Genomic DNA, 17,182 nt, shown 5'->3' on the forward strand with positions numbered 1-17,182 from the left:
CCCGAGCAGAGGAAGTCCTTGAAGCCCCTTCAGATATTCCTTTTTTCAGAACACACCGAATTAGCCATCTGCAAACCACCAATTACCTCCAGCCGTAAACCAGCTCGGAAGCACCGTTCACCTCTGCAGATGGCTCCAACCACTAGAAGGTCCACTTCAAGGGGATAACACCCGATGAAGCCCTCAAGTGATATACCGACCACTAGAAGTCCACTTCAAAGGGATAACACCCGATGAAGCCTTCAAGTGATATACCTTCTACCAGAAGACCACTTCAAAGGGATAACACCCGATGAAGTCTTCAACCATGTACCTTTTTTGGGGGACGCATACCCCCGATGCGACCCCCCCACCATTTTGTACTGACTGGCCTCAAGGACTCCCCCCGCCACAGCGAAACAGGCCTTGACCACCTTAAGCCTGTGAGTTCCTCCACACCACCACCGCCCTTTCTATGCCTTCTGCTATCGCCAAGCTCCAAAGATCAATGCCAACCTCGGTCAGATGAACCCCGTCACTCCTCCAGAAATTCCCCACTCCTGACTCCAAATCCCTATGCCTCACGCAAATGCCCCAGTTCTTTGCCACAAAACGGGACACCGCCCGGTTAACTTTTATGCGAGCCTTATTGACTCTCTCCACCGATCTAGCTAACCGCCAATGCTTTCTTGGGACTATGTCCGACCACACTATCACCAACTTGGGATAAGATACCCACAAACACAACATATCATGTTTGATATCCCGCACCAACTCACGAAAGGGGCGGACTCCCAAGTCATTCCCACCCACGTGCAACACTAAGACCTCCGGAACCCTATCAAGCCGCGCATATGTCTGGAATTCCGCCAACACCCTGCTCCATGACATACTTCTAAAACCCAGCCAATGCACAACCGCGTCCTGTCGCGGAATGCGCAACTGGCGACCATCCGGGCGGACGTCCGCCCTCAAAGCCCCCCAGTGCACGTACGAATGACCCATCAACCACACCAAACACGGAGGCGAATCTGAAACGGAAAAAACAATTAGGCACCACCATATAACATTTGTAAAGGGTAAACAACCAAAATCATAACATATGGGGGCGGACATAGGACTTAAACCTTTTAGACTCCCAACGACCAATACGCCTCACCCCCTCATCATCCAACCCCCAGCGCCCCGCTTCTGTAGCTGCGCCAATCCTGAAGGAATGAGATGAATATGAGCCTGCCGCAACACCAACCGCCGTCAAACATTTTTTAAATACAGCTCCAAACTGAAACCTGGACAAAAACGACCCGTCCACATGACGTAACAAAGGCAAATCTGGAGACCCCCTGTTTTGCGTAAAACCCCGCATGCACTCTACTGGGCACATAACCGACCCCGGGAGAGCGAACAAAACTATCAGTTTACCCTTCCCTACTTGGTCAGTTTTAGACCGACGCAACCATACCTCCAGCCGACCTGCAAATAGGCTCACCTCCCCAGATCTCAGCCCCCCTGCCTGTTTGGTACTTGGCGACACCAACTCACCTATTCTAAATGCTCCAAAGAACGCTAACGAAAAAGCCAACCGAAACAAATCCATTTCATCTGAAGAACGACATACCGATGCTAATGAACCGCCCAACGAGCTAAGCAAAGCAAACGACACCGGCCTTCTACTATCCGCCTCCACCCTACCTCGGCGCAACCCCTTCAAAGCCTGCGATACCAGAAATTCCTTCGATACATCCCGAAAGCCCCGCAACTTAAACCCAAACGCCACCGCAGATATGAACCGGTTCACCTTCGCTACTGAAAACCCCGCCTCCCAGGCGTCCCCTAACCAGTACAAAAGTGCCACCAACCTGTCTCTATCCGTCTTGACGTCACCCAACTCTCTTACCCACTCCTCCCACTGCCTCCAACAAGCAGCATAAGCACTCCACGTCGTGCGCGCCAAAGACCTTTGTAACAGCTGTTCTACGGGACCGATACCAGATCCCAAAGATGCTCCGGACAAGCCAAACCGAGACGTTCCGCTCCCGGTGCCAATTGCCGAAACCGGTCCCACTGCGAGCGAGAAAGAGCATCAGCGATACAATTCCGTACACCCGGGACATGCACCGCCACCACCCACGCGTTCAACGACAAACACACCAACACTAAATGTCGCAACAATTGAACTACCGGAGGAGAGGACGCCGTGATGTTATTAATGGCAAGCACCACCCCCATGTTGTCGCAGTAAAAACGGACCTTCTTATCCCTGAGCCTGTCCCCCCAAATGGTAGCCGCCACCACGATGGGAAACAGCTCGAGCAGGGCCAGATTCCGCGTGAGTCCACTGGACACCCAGCTAGCCGGCCATTGACCTGCGCACCACGGACCTCCCCCGTAAGCTCCAAAACCACCCGCCCCAGCCGCATCCGTAAAAATATTCAAATCACTCGTATCCTGCGCTGGGGTCATCCATAGCGAGCGACCATTGTACTGGCCCAAGAAGTCATCCCAAACCTGAAGATCAGCTCGGTGCTCCTCCTTGAGCCGCACAAAATGATGCGGCGCACGCACTCCCGCCGTTGCCGCCGCCAACCTCCTACCAAACACCCTCCCCATCGGCATAATCCGGCAGGCGAAATTCAACTTCCCCAGCAGCGACTGAAGCTCCCTCAGCGTCATTTTCTTCATTCTACAAGCCCGTCGAACCTCCAGCCTCAAAGCACCCAACTTATCCGCCGGGAGACGACACTCCATTGCCACCGAGTCTATTTCGATTCCCAAAAAACAAATCGTCGCTACCGGGCCCTCCGTTTTTTCCGGCGCCAAAGGAATCCCAAAATCCCTCGCCACCTTCTGTAGTGCATGAAGCAAATTACCGCAAACCGGCGAACCCCCCGGGCCAACGCACAAAAAATCATCTAAGTAATGGATCAACGAGTCGACCCCGGATACTCCCCTCGTTACCCACTCCACGAAGCTACTAAACGCCTCGAAGTATGCACAAGAAAGGGAACACCCCATCGGAAGGCACCGATCCACGTAAAAGGCCCCATTCCAAAAACAACCCAACAGCCGTTGGCTTTCTGGATGGACCGGCAACAACCTGAACGCCGCCTCGATGTCAGTTTTTGCTAGCAGCGCCCCTGGACCCGCAGCCCGCACTAACCCCACCGCCTTATCGAATGAGGTATAAACTACGGAGCACAACTCGTGATCAATCCCGTCATTTACCGACGAACCCTTGGGATACGATAAATGTTGAATCAAACGAAATTTTCCGGGCTCGCGTTTAGGGACAATACCCAACGGGGACACAACTAAATCTTTTACCGGCGACTCAACAAACGGCCCCGACATGCGGCCCCAACGAAACTTCTTTTAACAACTTTTCCGACACGACTTTCGCATGCAAGTAAGCCGATTTTAAATTCCTCCGCGTAACCGGAACCTCATAAGGAGGCGGAGGAATAACAAAACCAACACGAAACCCTTCATAAAGCAACTTAGCCGCCGCCCTATCCGGATACTCATTTAGATAAGGGGCCATCTTTTCCACCCTCACCGGCGACACCCCCTTGACCAGCCGCGTGCTGGTTCCCTGACCTCTTTCTTCGCAGACATTTTGCCGCCCCGTGTGATGCACCATTACACTCGGAACACACGTGCTTGAACTTGCACGTGGCCCCGAACTTGCACTGACCTTCATTAAATTGCCAGCAAAACCCCGCCTTTCCCCCGCCGCTTTGTCCAACCTGACTAGACTGGCCTCCCTGGCCGGCGCTCCCGGGAAAGGACTGCCTAACCGGAGCCGTAACCCGTAACCAGAGAGCAATATCCATCTGGTCCCACCGAATCGCCGGCCGAACCGCCTTCCGCTGACGGAATTGCTCATCGTATCGCAGCCACGCCTGACCCCCATACGCCCTATGAGCCTCCCCAATGGCATCCAAATAACAAAACAACGCCGAACAATTTTCCGGCGCCTTTTCCCCTATCACACTAGCCAATATGGCGAACGCCTGCGACCAATTAACGAACGTCTGCGGGATAAGCCTATACCGCCGCCGTTCCTCCTCGTCCTTTTTACTCTCATCCCGCTTGCTCTTATCCAAATTAAATTTAGCCAGCGGCAAGAGAGAAAAAATTTCAACATATTCGTCCTTCCAGATCCGATCGCGCACCTCCTGCTTTAAATGCGCCCCCAACGGACCCTCAAAACAAACGTACACCTCCCCCCGAGCACGATCATCAATACGCACTCGATCGCCATCCTTTTGTGCCTCGGTCTGTACCGACACCGCGACCGCCTCTCTAACCGCCATCACGGGACGCGCCTGTAACGATCCCACGTCCCTGGGGCCTTCCCAAACTACCGCAGGGGACACTTCCGTTACTACCGGCGCCGCGGCCCTATCTAGGCGCCCCACCAGCTCCCGTAAGCAACCCACTAAGTCCGCCAAACCCGCTCCGTCGCGTCCGCCCGCGCCACTACCGGCCCCCGATGCAATGCTAGCAGCCCCCCCGCCGACACCCGACATAAAAATCGCTGGATAAGACAATGATGGAGTTATACACTCACCGGGCTGCACAGGCGCTGTGTTCCCGTCAGCCGGACCATCCTGACCTCGACGATACACGTCCAGTTCACCTTCCTCCAGCTCTTCTCTCGCCGACGACTGTCCATCCCAACGACATCTTCGGAACGGGGATGAGGACGCGCTGACCTATGGGCCGGCAACCTGCCGCCCGACCGCCGGGACCCAGACTTCCGACCGGACCTGTTGCCTCGACGTCGCTGCAGATCTAGGCGTCCATCTAGACGATCCTGACGAAGCCTGCCCCCTGGCCGGAACATCACCAGGCGGGGCGGCCGTACCTTGTCCTCCAAATCTTCCATCTGATGGGGGAGGGGTGACAGGGAGCCCAGCCTGCGACTCCCTGCTTACCGCCGGACCCCGTCGCGGCCTGGGATTCCTGCCAGGACGCAGGGCCTGGGAAGGGGCGGTCCTCCCAGCTGCCTGGCCTGCAGCGTCCGGGATCGGGCTCCCTCTGCGACGCCGTGTCCGCGGGACTGCCTCCGGACTGAGGCGCTCTGGAGGTCGGGACCGCCGAGAGGGACGGGTTGACCCGGCCTGCGTCGCCGTCACCCCCGGCAACGCTCTCTGCCTGCTCTGCGCAGGAGCGGTTGTTGCCGACTCCCCCCCCGCCGCCATAGCCATGCTTGTAAGGGGGCCGGGGGAGGGGAGCCTGTCCTCTGCAACAGACCCCGAACGCCGGGCCCGACGTGGCGAAACGGCGTCCGGGATCTTCGTTATTGCAGCCACGGTCTCCTCTAGCCATCCGGGACCGTGGTGCACAGCAGCGGCACGCAGCCGCTCTAACATTAAAGTCTCTGCCATCCTGAGAAGCGCGGGCAACGGGGAGCTTACTGTTTTCGTGTTACTCCTCCCGCTGCTTCCGGCTCAATGCCGAGAAACAGCGGGAAGCTCAGTAACGGCCCCCCGTCCCCCTTAACTCCTCCCCGCCCCCCCTCCAACTCCCTCCAACTCTCCCTCACCTAATTAACCCTTTCCCTACCAGGACGGTCATGTCGGCTTCCCTTAATCCCTGCGGGCTGCGTCCAGCCTCTTCTTTATCTACAGTGGCTTTATCTACAGGGGGCTCTATTGGGCAATATCTACAGTGTACAACCCAGGGGCGGACATACCGCATGTGCAGCCGGTGCAGCTGCACAAGGGCCCCGCGTGGGAAGGGGGCCCGTTCCTCTGCTGGCCGACTCAGTTCTCAGCTGCGCGATGCTGAGGACTGAGACAGAGGCCCGTGGACCACTGGCGTAGCTATAGGGGTCGCAGCGGTCGCAATTGCGACCGGGCCCCGAAGCCAGGGGGGCCCACGGCCCCCCGCACCACATCAATAAAAAGTTACTATAGTAACTCGGGCCGCGGGCCCCTGTTACTATAGTAACATACTTTACTTACCTTCCTGGTTCCGGATCGCAGCAGAGGTCCTGACGTCAGGCGCTGTGCGCAGCACATGACGTCACAGCGCTATGCGCCGCGCACAGCATCGAGACGACAGAACTCCCGCCGCGGCTGCAGAGGAAGGTAAGGTTAGCCCTGACTGGCGGGGACCGACTCCCGGGACCCGCCAATCAGCTGTTTTGAAGGGGCCGCAGCACTCGTACGAGAGCTGCTCCCCTTCATTCCTGTCACTTCATTCCGGTCACACTGTGAATCGGTTTCGGCGATTCACAGTGTGGGCGAGTAGTGAAATGAAGGGGAAGCAGCTCTCGTACGAGTGCTGCGGCCCCTTCAAAACAGCTGATTTGCGGGTCCCGGGCGACACATCAGCTATTGATGGCCTATCCTGAGGATAGGCCATCAATGTTTAGGGACTGCACAACCCCTAAGCCTACGATGTAGCAGGCTTAGGGGGCCCATGAGACAGGATCACAGATTGTGTGATGCTGTCTGCTGGGCCCTGTATCTAAGCCAATCACATGGTAGGCTTAGATACATGGCCCATGCGTGATCCTGTCTGCTGGGCCCTGTATCTAAGCCTACCACACTGTAGGTTTAGATACAGGGCCCCAGCACACAGTAATCTTATACTGTATAAGATTACTGTCTGCTGGACCCTGTATCTAAGCCTACCTTGTGGTAGGCTTAGATACAGGGTCCCACAGACAGTATCACACATGGGCCCTGTATCTAAGCCTTAGGGTATGTGCACAGACACTAATTACGTCCGTAAGTGACGGATGTATTTCGGCCGCAAGTACCGGACCGAACACACTGCAGGGAGCCGGGCTCCTAGCGTCGTACTTATGTACGACGCTAGGAGTCCCTGCCTCGCTGTGGGACAACTGTCCTGTACTGTAATCATGTTTTCAGTACCGGACAGTTGTCCGGCAGCGAGGCAGGGACTCCTAGCGTCGTACATAACTATGATGCTAGGAGCCCGGCTCCCTGCAGTGTGTTCGGTCCGGTACTTGCGGCCGAAATACGTCCGTCAATTCCGGACGTAATTAGTGTGTGTGCACATACCCTAACACATGTGTTACTAATCATTTTTTGTGTGTTTTCTTACAGGTTCGGTCGTTGGACTACGGCGGATTCCAGGACTACTTCGATGACAGCTTTTTTTTTTATTAATAAAATGGTTAATGAGGGTTGTGTTTTTTTTTTTTATTTCAATAAAATATTTTTTCTATGTCTTTGTGGTTTTTTTTAAACTATATTACTACCGCCTTAGTAATGGCCGCCGGCTGATTGACAGCATCCATTGCTAAGGCAGGGCTTAGTGTTAGCCGGTGCAGAGGCTAACACTAACCCCCTTTATTACCCCGGTACCCACCGCCACCAGGGGTGCTGGGAAGAGCCGGGTACGATCCAGTACCTGACCATCTGTAGTGATGGTCGGCCACTGGGGTGGCCGCAGGCTGGTATTATCAGGAGGGGAAAGGCCAGATACAGTGGCCCTTCCTACCCTGGTGATGCTAGGCTGCTGCTGCTTTATTGTATCTGGCTGGTTATGAAAATGGGGGGGACGCCACGTCATTTAAAAAATAATTGGAAAGAACGATGTCGGGTCCCCCCCAATTTTCATAACCAGCCAGATACAACACAGCAGCAGCAGGCAGCATTACAAGGGTGGGAAGGGCCACTGTTTTTGGCCTTCCCCAGCCTAATACTACCAGCCTGCGGCCACCCCGGTGCCTGCCCGTCACTACAGCTGGTCGGGTACTGGTTTGTACCCGGCTCTTCCCAGTACCCCTGGTGGCGGTGGGTACCGGGGTAATAATGGGGGTTAGTGTAGACTCTGCACCGGCTAACATTAAGCCTCGCCTTAGTAATGGAGGTTGTCAATCAGCCAGCGGCCATTACTAAGGCGGTGATAATAAAGTTTAAAAAGATACAAGCACATAGAAATTTTTTTTATTGAAATAAAAACACAACCCTCATTAACCATTTTATTGAGAATAAAAAAAACGCCGTCATTGAAGTCCTCGTATCCGAAGTCCAACAACCGAACCTGTAAAAAAAACACAAACACACAAAAATAATCAGTAACACATAAAGAAGCAAAATTATTATTCTTACCTTTCCTGGGTCCAGCGCTGGAGCCGCAATGTCAGCGAGCTGGGCCCTGTATCTAATCCTATCATGTGTGATACAGTCTGCTGAGCTGTGTATCTAATCCAATCATGTATGATACTGTGCTGGGCCCTATATCTAATCCGATCATGTGTGATACTGTCTGCTGAGCCACTGTATCTAATCCTATCATGTGTGATACTGTCTGCTGAGCCACTGTATCTAATCCTATAATGTGTGGTACTGTCTGCTGAGCCACTGTATCTAATCCTATCATGTGTGATACTGTCTGCTGAGCCACTGTATCTAATCCTATCATGTGTGGTACTGTCTGCTGAGCCACTGTATCTAATCCTATCATGTGTGGTACTGTCTGCTGAGCCACTGTATCTAATCCTATCATGTGTGATACTGTCTGCTGGGCCACTGTATCTAATCCTATCATGTGTGATACTGTCTGCTGAGCTGTGTATCTAATCCTATCATGTGTGATACTGCCTTCTGAGCCACTGTATCTAATCCTATCATGTGTGATACTGTCTGCTCAGCCACTGTATCTAATCCTATCCATAGTTTATAGGGTCGTAGTGCTATAGATATGCTATGCTGTCTCCTATACACACACTTTTTTTTGGGGCGGACACATATGTATTGGGGCTATTTCCCGGACATTTTAAGCCCTGAGGGTATGTTCACACGGCAGCGTCTGTTACGGCTGAAATTACTGTGCTGTTTTCAGGAGAAAACAGCACCGTAATTTCAGCCGTAATGGCATGTGCAGGCGTCTTTTGCTGCGTCCACTACGGAAGTAATTGAAGCTGGTTTTCCATGGAGTCCATGGAAAACGGCTCCATTTACATCTGAAGAAGTGACAGGCAGTTTTTTACGCGCCGCCTTTCGACAGCGGCGCGTAAAAAAAAATGACCATCGGCACAGAACATCGTAAGACCCATTCAAATGAATGGGCAGATGTTTTCCGACGCTTTTGAGCCGCATTTTCGGATGTAATTCAATGCTAAAACGCCCAAATTACGTCCGTAAATAGTGTGTGTGTGAACCCAGCCTTAGTGACGCCCCGGCTGCTAGTGCTGCATTGTTGGGTCACTTAGGAGACCCAGCGATGCAGCTGAAAGCGGACCGTCGGCCATGAGAAGTTTGCGGGGTGGGGGGGGGGGGCCCTGGCACATTATCTGCACAGGGGCCTTTTGCAGTCTGTGTCCGCCACTGGTACAACCAATCTCTATAACTATAGTTCCAAATATCAAATGATAACAAAATGAGTAGTACAATATCTTTATTAATAATCCATTAATACCTAAAAACTTACACATTTGTGAGTGATGATTAATTTTGGTGTATTATTATATACACATGTATAGCCTAAATCCTACTCTTCTTTTTTACTATAATATTTTGGATATATATCTATTTTTGTATTTGTGTCAGTATATACTGCTCCCAGGCATTGTATTCATACATATCAAACCTGCTATGTCCCGCATTGTCCTACTACCCTGTTGATTTTAATTGTCTGTGTACAACTGTTCTTGTTTTAATGGATTATTAATAAAGATATTGATATTCTCATTTTGGTATCCTTTGATTTTTAGAGATTGGTTGTATATTGAAGTAGTACCTAGTATCCATAACACATGTTACTACCAGGTATGTACCTTCTGTTATTTATAGGTTGTCTATATCTAAAGGGGGCCCTATTTACAGGGGGCACTGTGTCTGCGTTTGTGGGACACAGTGTTTTGGTGTAGTGTTTGGCAACATGAGAATTTTATCTTCGTTTATAAATGCGGAAATGTTTGAAAAGTGAAAAGCTGAAGAAATCTGAGCGGCAAACTGCAGAAATGGGCCGTGGCCGGGAGAAGTCATCATAGAGGTCTGGACCGGAGGGAGAAGATAAGAAAAAAAGAATGGCTAGAATCTGAGACGTCGTCACCCGTGAGTCACTCAATGTAAATGTTTATTCTTCCTCTAATCAGTACTGTAGTCACTGTTAAATCTGCAGCGAGATGATGGGTGGTATGATTTTTTTTTTGTGAAACAGCATCTCCCAGCATATCCTCACCATTGTTCGACCCATGCTGGGAGCTGTAATTTTATGCCGTACAAACATATGCAGCAGGGATTAAACTGAATTTGCAAAGGATCTATGTACTAGGCTGTATTAATGCTGATACTATATATATATATATATATATATATATATATATATATATATATATATATATATATAGTGCTGTATAAATGTACTGAGCTCAGTTCTGGTGCTGTATATATGTATGAGCTTGGTTCTTGTGCTGTATATATGTACTGAGCTTTGTTCTGGTGATATATATATATATATATATATATATATGTACTGAGCTTTGTTCTGGTGCTGTGTGTATGTATTTGGCTTGGTTCTGGTGCTTTATATATATGTATTGAGCCTGGTTCTGGTGCTTTATATACGTACTCAGCTTGGTTCTGGAGCCGTATATCAATAATAACAAAATTGCAGGGCAGATGTAATTGTTTTCAATTTATTGTATATTTAATGGGAACCTGTCATATAGGTTTAACCCCTTGAACCGCCACCATGCGGTAATACATGACCTGACAATATTTCCAAACATTCCCCTATATGTTTTTTTTTCAGATGAAGCAAAATATATCAAATCAACTGATTAAAACAGCGCATGCCATTTGCTAATTACTCCATAAAGGGTCATGGGTCGGTGCCACTATCCTGAAGAGTCACACAGTCCTGACTCCAAACCCACCTTTCCATGCTTGTTTGACACACCCCTGGCTGTTCTACATCACTAACCGTTTCCTCCAACTTTCCCGGATGCGCCATTGCATGGGCACGCAATGTGCAGCGAGGCGTTTTTTGCCCGACTTCATTGCTGCACCGCACATGCCAGGAAAGTATAAGTCAATGGCGCATCTGAATGAGTTTGAGGAGGATGCTAGAGATGTAGAACAGGCTAGGGGGGGGGGGCACCATTTCAATTTTCGCCCCAGGTAGCAGAAAAGCGAGAATCGGCCCTGGTTCCCGGGTATATAATTACCAACCTTGGCATACCAAACATGTCTATGAAATATTAATAATTCTAACCAACATTCAGTTCTGGGGTTTCTCATGGCCGAGAATCCCTGTGCTTGAGACCACAGGAGCGTCTGAGTTCCTGGGTGATATACGCCTAGCTGGGTTATGTACAATATGAATTATGACAGTGGGGGCTTTGAAGGATTATATTTCTTTTGTCCCATTCAGCCATTTCTCTAAACATGTGGGTACTCGAGTATCGATGTCTGGCTTCCAAAGTATTGATTATATTAGCACCCAAGTGTGATGGGAAGTTGGTCCTTGTGTTGACATGCAAACTAATTTGATTATGTACATCCTGATTATCCCCCACAGTCAGGGAGATTTACCTAATGCATGGGCTTTAAAACATAACTCATGACACCTCTCCCTTTTATAGCTGGCATGGGAGATTGATTCACAACCTGAAAATTAAGAATATTACATCCCCCAAACACTGGTTTATCACACCTCCCACTTTATGATGTGCCCTGGAAAACTGACTCACAGGTCATTTCCCAAGCACATCCCCATGGCGGGATAACCCGTCGGCGTTCCCATGTTCACTTCCCTTCTTATGCTGGATCGTAAAGTCATACTGCTGTAGAGCTAGGCTCCACCGCAGTCATTTGCACCCGGTACCCTGTGTAACCAGCTAAGAGGGTTGTGATCGGTCACTACAGTGAAATTACGCCCATAAAGGTAGGGTTGGAACTTCTGCAGGGCCCACACTATTGCTAAGCACTCTTTCTCCACGGTGGCGTATGCCACCTCCCCGGGGAAGTAGCTTCCTGCTTAAATACATAACTGGATGTTCTTCCCCCCTTGAATTTATCTGGCTGAGAACCGCACCCAGGCCATAGGCACTGGCATCCGTCTGGACCACGAACCTTCGGGTGAAATCTGGGGCTTGCAACACTGGAGAACTGGCAAGGGCAGTTTTCAGCGTGGCAAGAGAGTTCTCACAGGCAGCTGTCCAATTTACTTCTCCTTGGTTAGTTCAGTCAGGGGCCTCGCTAGGGCACTATAGTTAGGTACAAACTTACGGTAGTACCCAGCGGTACCCAAAAAGGACATCACTTGTTTTTTTCGTGGTTGGGGGGGGCCAGGATGTGATTGCATCTACCTTCTCGGGCTCTGGTTTCAGAGTCCCCCCACCCACTCTGTGTCCTAGGTATTGCACCTCCGTCATGCCTATCTGACACTTTCCAGGCTTGATGGTCAGGCCTGCGGTTTTGGCCTACCTGAGCACCTGCGACAGGTGCGACAGGTGTTCTTCCCAGGTGGAGCTGAACGTGGCAATGTCATCCAGGTAAGCTACTGCAAACCCCTCAAGCAGCTGATTCACTGAGTGCTGGAAAGTAGCAGGTGCGTTTTTCATGCCAAAGGGCATCACCCTGGATTCATACAATCCGAAAGGTGTAATAAAAGCAGATCGTTCCTGCGCTTCTATGGACATGGGAATCTGCCAATAGCCTAGACTCAAATCCATAATGGTTAGGTATTGAGCGCTGGCTAACTGATCCAGTAACTCATCTATGCGGGGAATCGTATATTCATCAGAAACTGTGATGGCATTTAATCTCCTATAGTCTACACAGAACCGAATCGTCCGGTCTTTTTTGGGGATAAGGACTACAGGGAAGGCCCATGCACTCTGCGATTTTCGGATTACGCCCAGATCCAACATTTCATCTTTCTCCCGTTTAATATCTGCCCGCACCCCTAAGGAAACCCGGTAGGGGGGTTGTCTGATAGGAGGATGATCCCCGGTGTCCACATGATGGACTGCCAGCTGGGTTCTCCCTGGTTTCCCAGTGAAAGTGGCTAGAAAGGGGTGTAATACCTCACGCAGCTGGGACATCTGGTAATCAGATAGCTTCGCGCTAATCTGGGCATCCTCAATGGACCCAACCTCTTTCGCGGTAGCGACTAGATCTAGAAGGGCATCACTCTCCCCTTTCTCTGGCCAACTGAACACTGGCAGGGCACATGCTTCCCGGTCATAATGGCCCTTCATCATGTTGACATGAAAAACCTTCTGCTTTTTCCTCACACGATCTATGGTCACCACATAATTGACATTATTTAGGCATTGGTGAATGGTATAGGGGCCTTCCCAAGCGGCCTGTAATTTAGTTTGAGTGATGGGGACTAACACCCACACTTTCTGGCCCACTTCATAAACTTTCTCTCGCATTGCGGTCATACCATTGATATTAGTTGGCTTGGGCCTGCACCATGTTCTCCCGTAACAACCCGGTCAGGGTTTGCATCTGATCCCGGAACCTCATGACATACTCTATGACTGATACCTCTGGAGTAACCAATTCTCCTTCCCAGGATTCAGATCTAGGGGGCCCCGTACTCGTCTTCCATACAGGAGCTTAAAGGGGGAGAACACCATTGAGGCCTGCGGTACCTCTCGGTAAGCAAACAACAGATGGGGGAGATACCGCTCCCAGTCGCGCCCCTGGGACTCGACCAACATCTTGAGCATTTGTTTGAGGGTCCCATTAAATTGCTCACACAGACCATTAGTTTGTGGGTGATAGGGACTAGCTACAAGGTGTTGCACCTGCATCTTACAGAGGCACTGCATCAGGTTGGACATAAACTGGGTCCCCTGATCGGTAAGCATCTCCCTGGGAAATCTTACTCAAGCAAATACACTTATCAGGGCATTAGCCACCTTGTCGGCCCTCAGGGCATCAGCCACCTTGTCGGCCCGAATGGAGGATAACGCTATGGCTTCTGGGTACCGAGTAGCATAATCTACCACCGTTAAGATTAAGCGTTTCCCGGAACTGCTGTGTATGGCCAGAGGCCCAATGATATCCACAGCGATTCTCTGGAAGGGCTCATCAATGATTGGCAAATGGGCTAATGGGGCTTTCGGGATATGTCCCGACTTTCCCACCCTTTGGCAGGTCACACAAGAACGGCAGTAGTTTGATATGTCGGTTCCTATTTTAGGCCAATAAAAGTTAGAAGCAGGCCTGACTTTGGTCTTCTGTACCCCTAAATGTCCAGCTAAGGGGATCTCATGGGCAACCCTCATTCATTGCTCACAAAACTGGTGGGGTACTATGAGCTGTTGCTCTTTTAACCATGCCTGTTGGTGATCCCAGGGAATAGTCTGCCTTGATCCCAGAATATCCTCTCCTTTTCAGATTCAGCAGGTGTTTTTCCAGCAAGGTCCCTTAGCTTGTCTAAGCTGGCATCATCCTGTAAAGCGGCCTGGAATTCTTGGCTCTGAGTGGCTAGGAGGGAAGTAAAAGTGACAGCCTCGCTGGGCTCCTCCGTGACACTTTCTGGGCTGTTAGCTGACAGACAGATTTCTAAGTTATGGCTATTTTGACTGTGGGTCACGGCTGAGATGTAAGTCCGCTTCTGGCTAACTAGGGTCTGGGCGTCACTCTGAGTATCTAACATATTACAGTTCTCAGGACATATTGCTAGAGCATGACCTATCACATTAACATCATTAGACAGTTCTACATGGCAGGGTTCAGAGAGATAAAGAGGGGAACATATTACCTTTTCATTAACATCACACATTTCAACAGAGCTTGGGGGGTCATCAGCAACATCTGAAGCAACATAATGAGATACTAACCTTCCCAGGTCAGTACCTAATAAGACATTCGTGGGAAAATTTTCAGACACCCCCACTTCTTTTAACCCCCTCCCTGTACCCCAATCAAGGTACACCCTTGCCATGGGCAAAGCAGGGTGGACTCCCCCAATCCCTGTGACTGTCGGGGTTTTTCCGGGAATAATGTCCTCCGAAGACACAATTTCGGGACGGACCATGGTCAACTCAGTGCCGGTGTCTCTCAGCCCCACATTGACTGTATTGCCCACAGTAGCCAACTGTAATGACGGGGGTGGGGAGACAGACAAGTGAGCCCTAATCTACCCGCCACTCAGTCCCTGCCTACTTGCAACGACCCACCCTAGGCAACGGGGTACAACTGGGCGACGGTCCCTACGCTCAATAAGTGCACGACAGACAAACAGACAAGGGTACACAGAGCTAGGGGGAGAAAGCGGCAGCTGCCCACGGAAACACCGTGAGCAACAAGAGAAGTGAACAAGCCGAGTCAAACCAGGAGAGTATGAGGTGCCAAAACGCAGAGCAGAAGAGTAGTAAACAAGCCGAGTCAAACCAGGAGTGTACGAGGTACCAAACGCAGAACAGGAGAGTAGTCAGCAAGCTGGCGTCAATATGAAGCAAGGACAATAGTACAAGAAGCTGCAGCAGGGCCAGGAAACTAAACGAGAAGAATCACAAGCAAAGGAGGAACAGGAAAGGCAGGTATAAATAGACAGAGGGCGGGAGCTAGCTCCGTCTGGCCAGGCTGTGATAGGTTCTCCCACTCCTAAGCCTGCCACCCTGAGTGGTGGAAGTTGGAGTCAGTCTCACAGACAATAGAAGCAGGTGCAGACTGATTATCTATGGGCGTTAACTCCGAAGCTGTGCCTGGCAGATCCTTTACACCGACTGTAGATTGTCACTGGGTTTCCCCTCAATCCCACCCACACAAAAAACAGCTGGAGACGAACCAGGTGGCTTGGGCAGGGGGGCATTCTTCTTTTTCTCAGGGCAGGTAGTGCTGAGGTGGCCCAATTTGTTACACACAAAACACCTGAGGGAATCAAATGCAGGCCTGATGGGGGGAACAGGGCCAGGACCCCCTGAGGGTCGATTGGCAAAAGAAAATGTGTTTGTAGTTGGCTTACCCCCTTTCCAGTTGGCAATAGAAGGTTTCAGCACTGCTGGTTCCCGGTAGGCAACATAGGCATCCGCAATGTGCGCTGCCTGGGCCGCATTCTTGGGCTCCCGGTCCAATACAAACTGTCGCACTTCCACAGGGCAAATTTGCAACAATTGATCTTTAATAATCAGATCCTCCAGGCCCTCAAAGGTAGGGATGGAAAACCCGCTGGACGTTGATTCTCAGGCCATCTACCACATCCAAGTAGCTGTCGTTAGGTCCACGTTGAAAAGTCCGGAATCTTTTGCGATACACCTTTGGGGTGAGGTTATATTTCTGGATCAAAGCTTGTTTGATGGCATCATATTCCCCATCCTGGTCTAGGGGAAGAGCTGCAAACACTTCCAAGGCTTTTTCTCTTAACCCTGGGGTTAGGTACCTGGCCCATTGCTCACTGGGTAACTGGTACTGTCTGCAAGTCTTTTCAAATCCTCTTAGGAAAGTGTCCAGGTCCCCTTCCTTTTCCATAACAGGAAAGTGCTCCAGACGGGGTTTAAATGTGGTTGTTGTATCCCTGGACTCTCGGTTCTGGGGTGTAGAAGTTTGCAATTGCAGTCGTGCTAACTCCAGCTGGTACTCTTGCTCCACCTGGCACTCTGCCTGGTGCTCTGCCGCCTCTCGCTCTGCTTGGCGTTCTTGTAAAATAAGATGCATACGCATTTGGGGGTCACACTTACTCATCTATTGAAGAATTAGTGGCAAACAACAGTCCATTCCACTCCGAGAACTGCTGCTGCTGGTACCTTCTGGGTCTGCCTGTTCCGGAGCCATATCCATTGCTTGATCCCCATGTGCTGTATAGGTCCCTGGCTCAGGTACCAAACGGCGTTGGTGCTTGGCATCATCCTCTACCAACGCCCGGATCAGCATTTCTTTTGTTTTGTCAGTTCCATCCAGACCTCTCTGCTCACAAAGGCTGATCAAAACGGCTTTGTCTTGCTTCTTGTAAGTAGCTGCCATCTTAGCAGTTACTTGCCAAATAAAAATAGAAAAGAAAAAAAAGAAGGGAGGGGAACTGTTTGCAAGTATGTCTTAATTAATAAAAAAAAAATAAGCACTGAGTTTGTCCTTGTAGACCGGTGAGCTTCTCGCAAGGATTCTGCCAGTCCTTAAGTGCAAGGGTTAATTACTTAATCCAGGCACTTAATGCTCAAATAAAAAATAAAATAATCCTACTGCTGCCACCACTCTGTCATGAACTCCACTCCCAGCACACGTGACTTGGATGCTACTGTAAAGGGGAACTC

The 17,182-nt window shown here is 50.5% G+C and overlaps 1 pseudogene; it reads right to left on the reverse strand.

Annotated features, from left to right (window-relative positions):
• Window positions 1–15,652: 15,652 nt before the first annotated feature.
• LOC142750420 (uncharacterized) lies at window positions 15,653–16,895 on the reverse strand (annotated as a pseudogene).
• Window positions 16,896–17,182: the final 287 nt, after the last annotated feature.

The sequence above is a fragment of the Rhinoderma darwinii genome, chromosome 3, assembly GCF_050947455.1.
Source record: "Rhinoderma darwinii isolate aRhiDar2 chromosome 3, aRhiDar2.hap1, whole genome shotgun sequence".
NCBI classification, from domain to species: domain Eukaryota; kingdom Metazoa; phylum Chordata; class Amphibia; order Anura; family Rhinodermatidae; genus Rhinoderma; species Rhinoderma darwinii.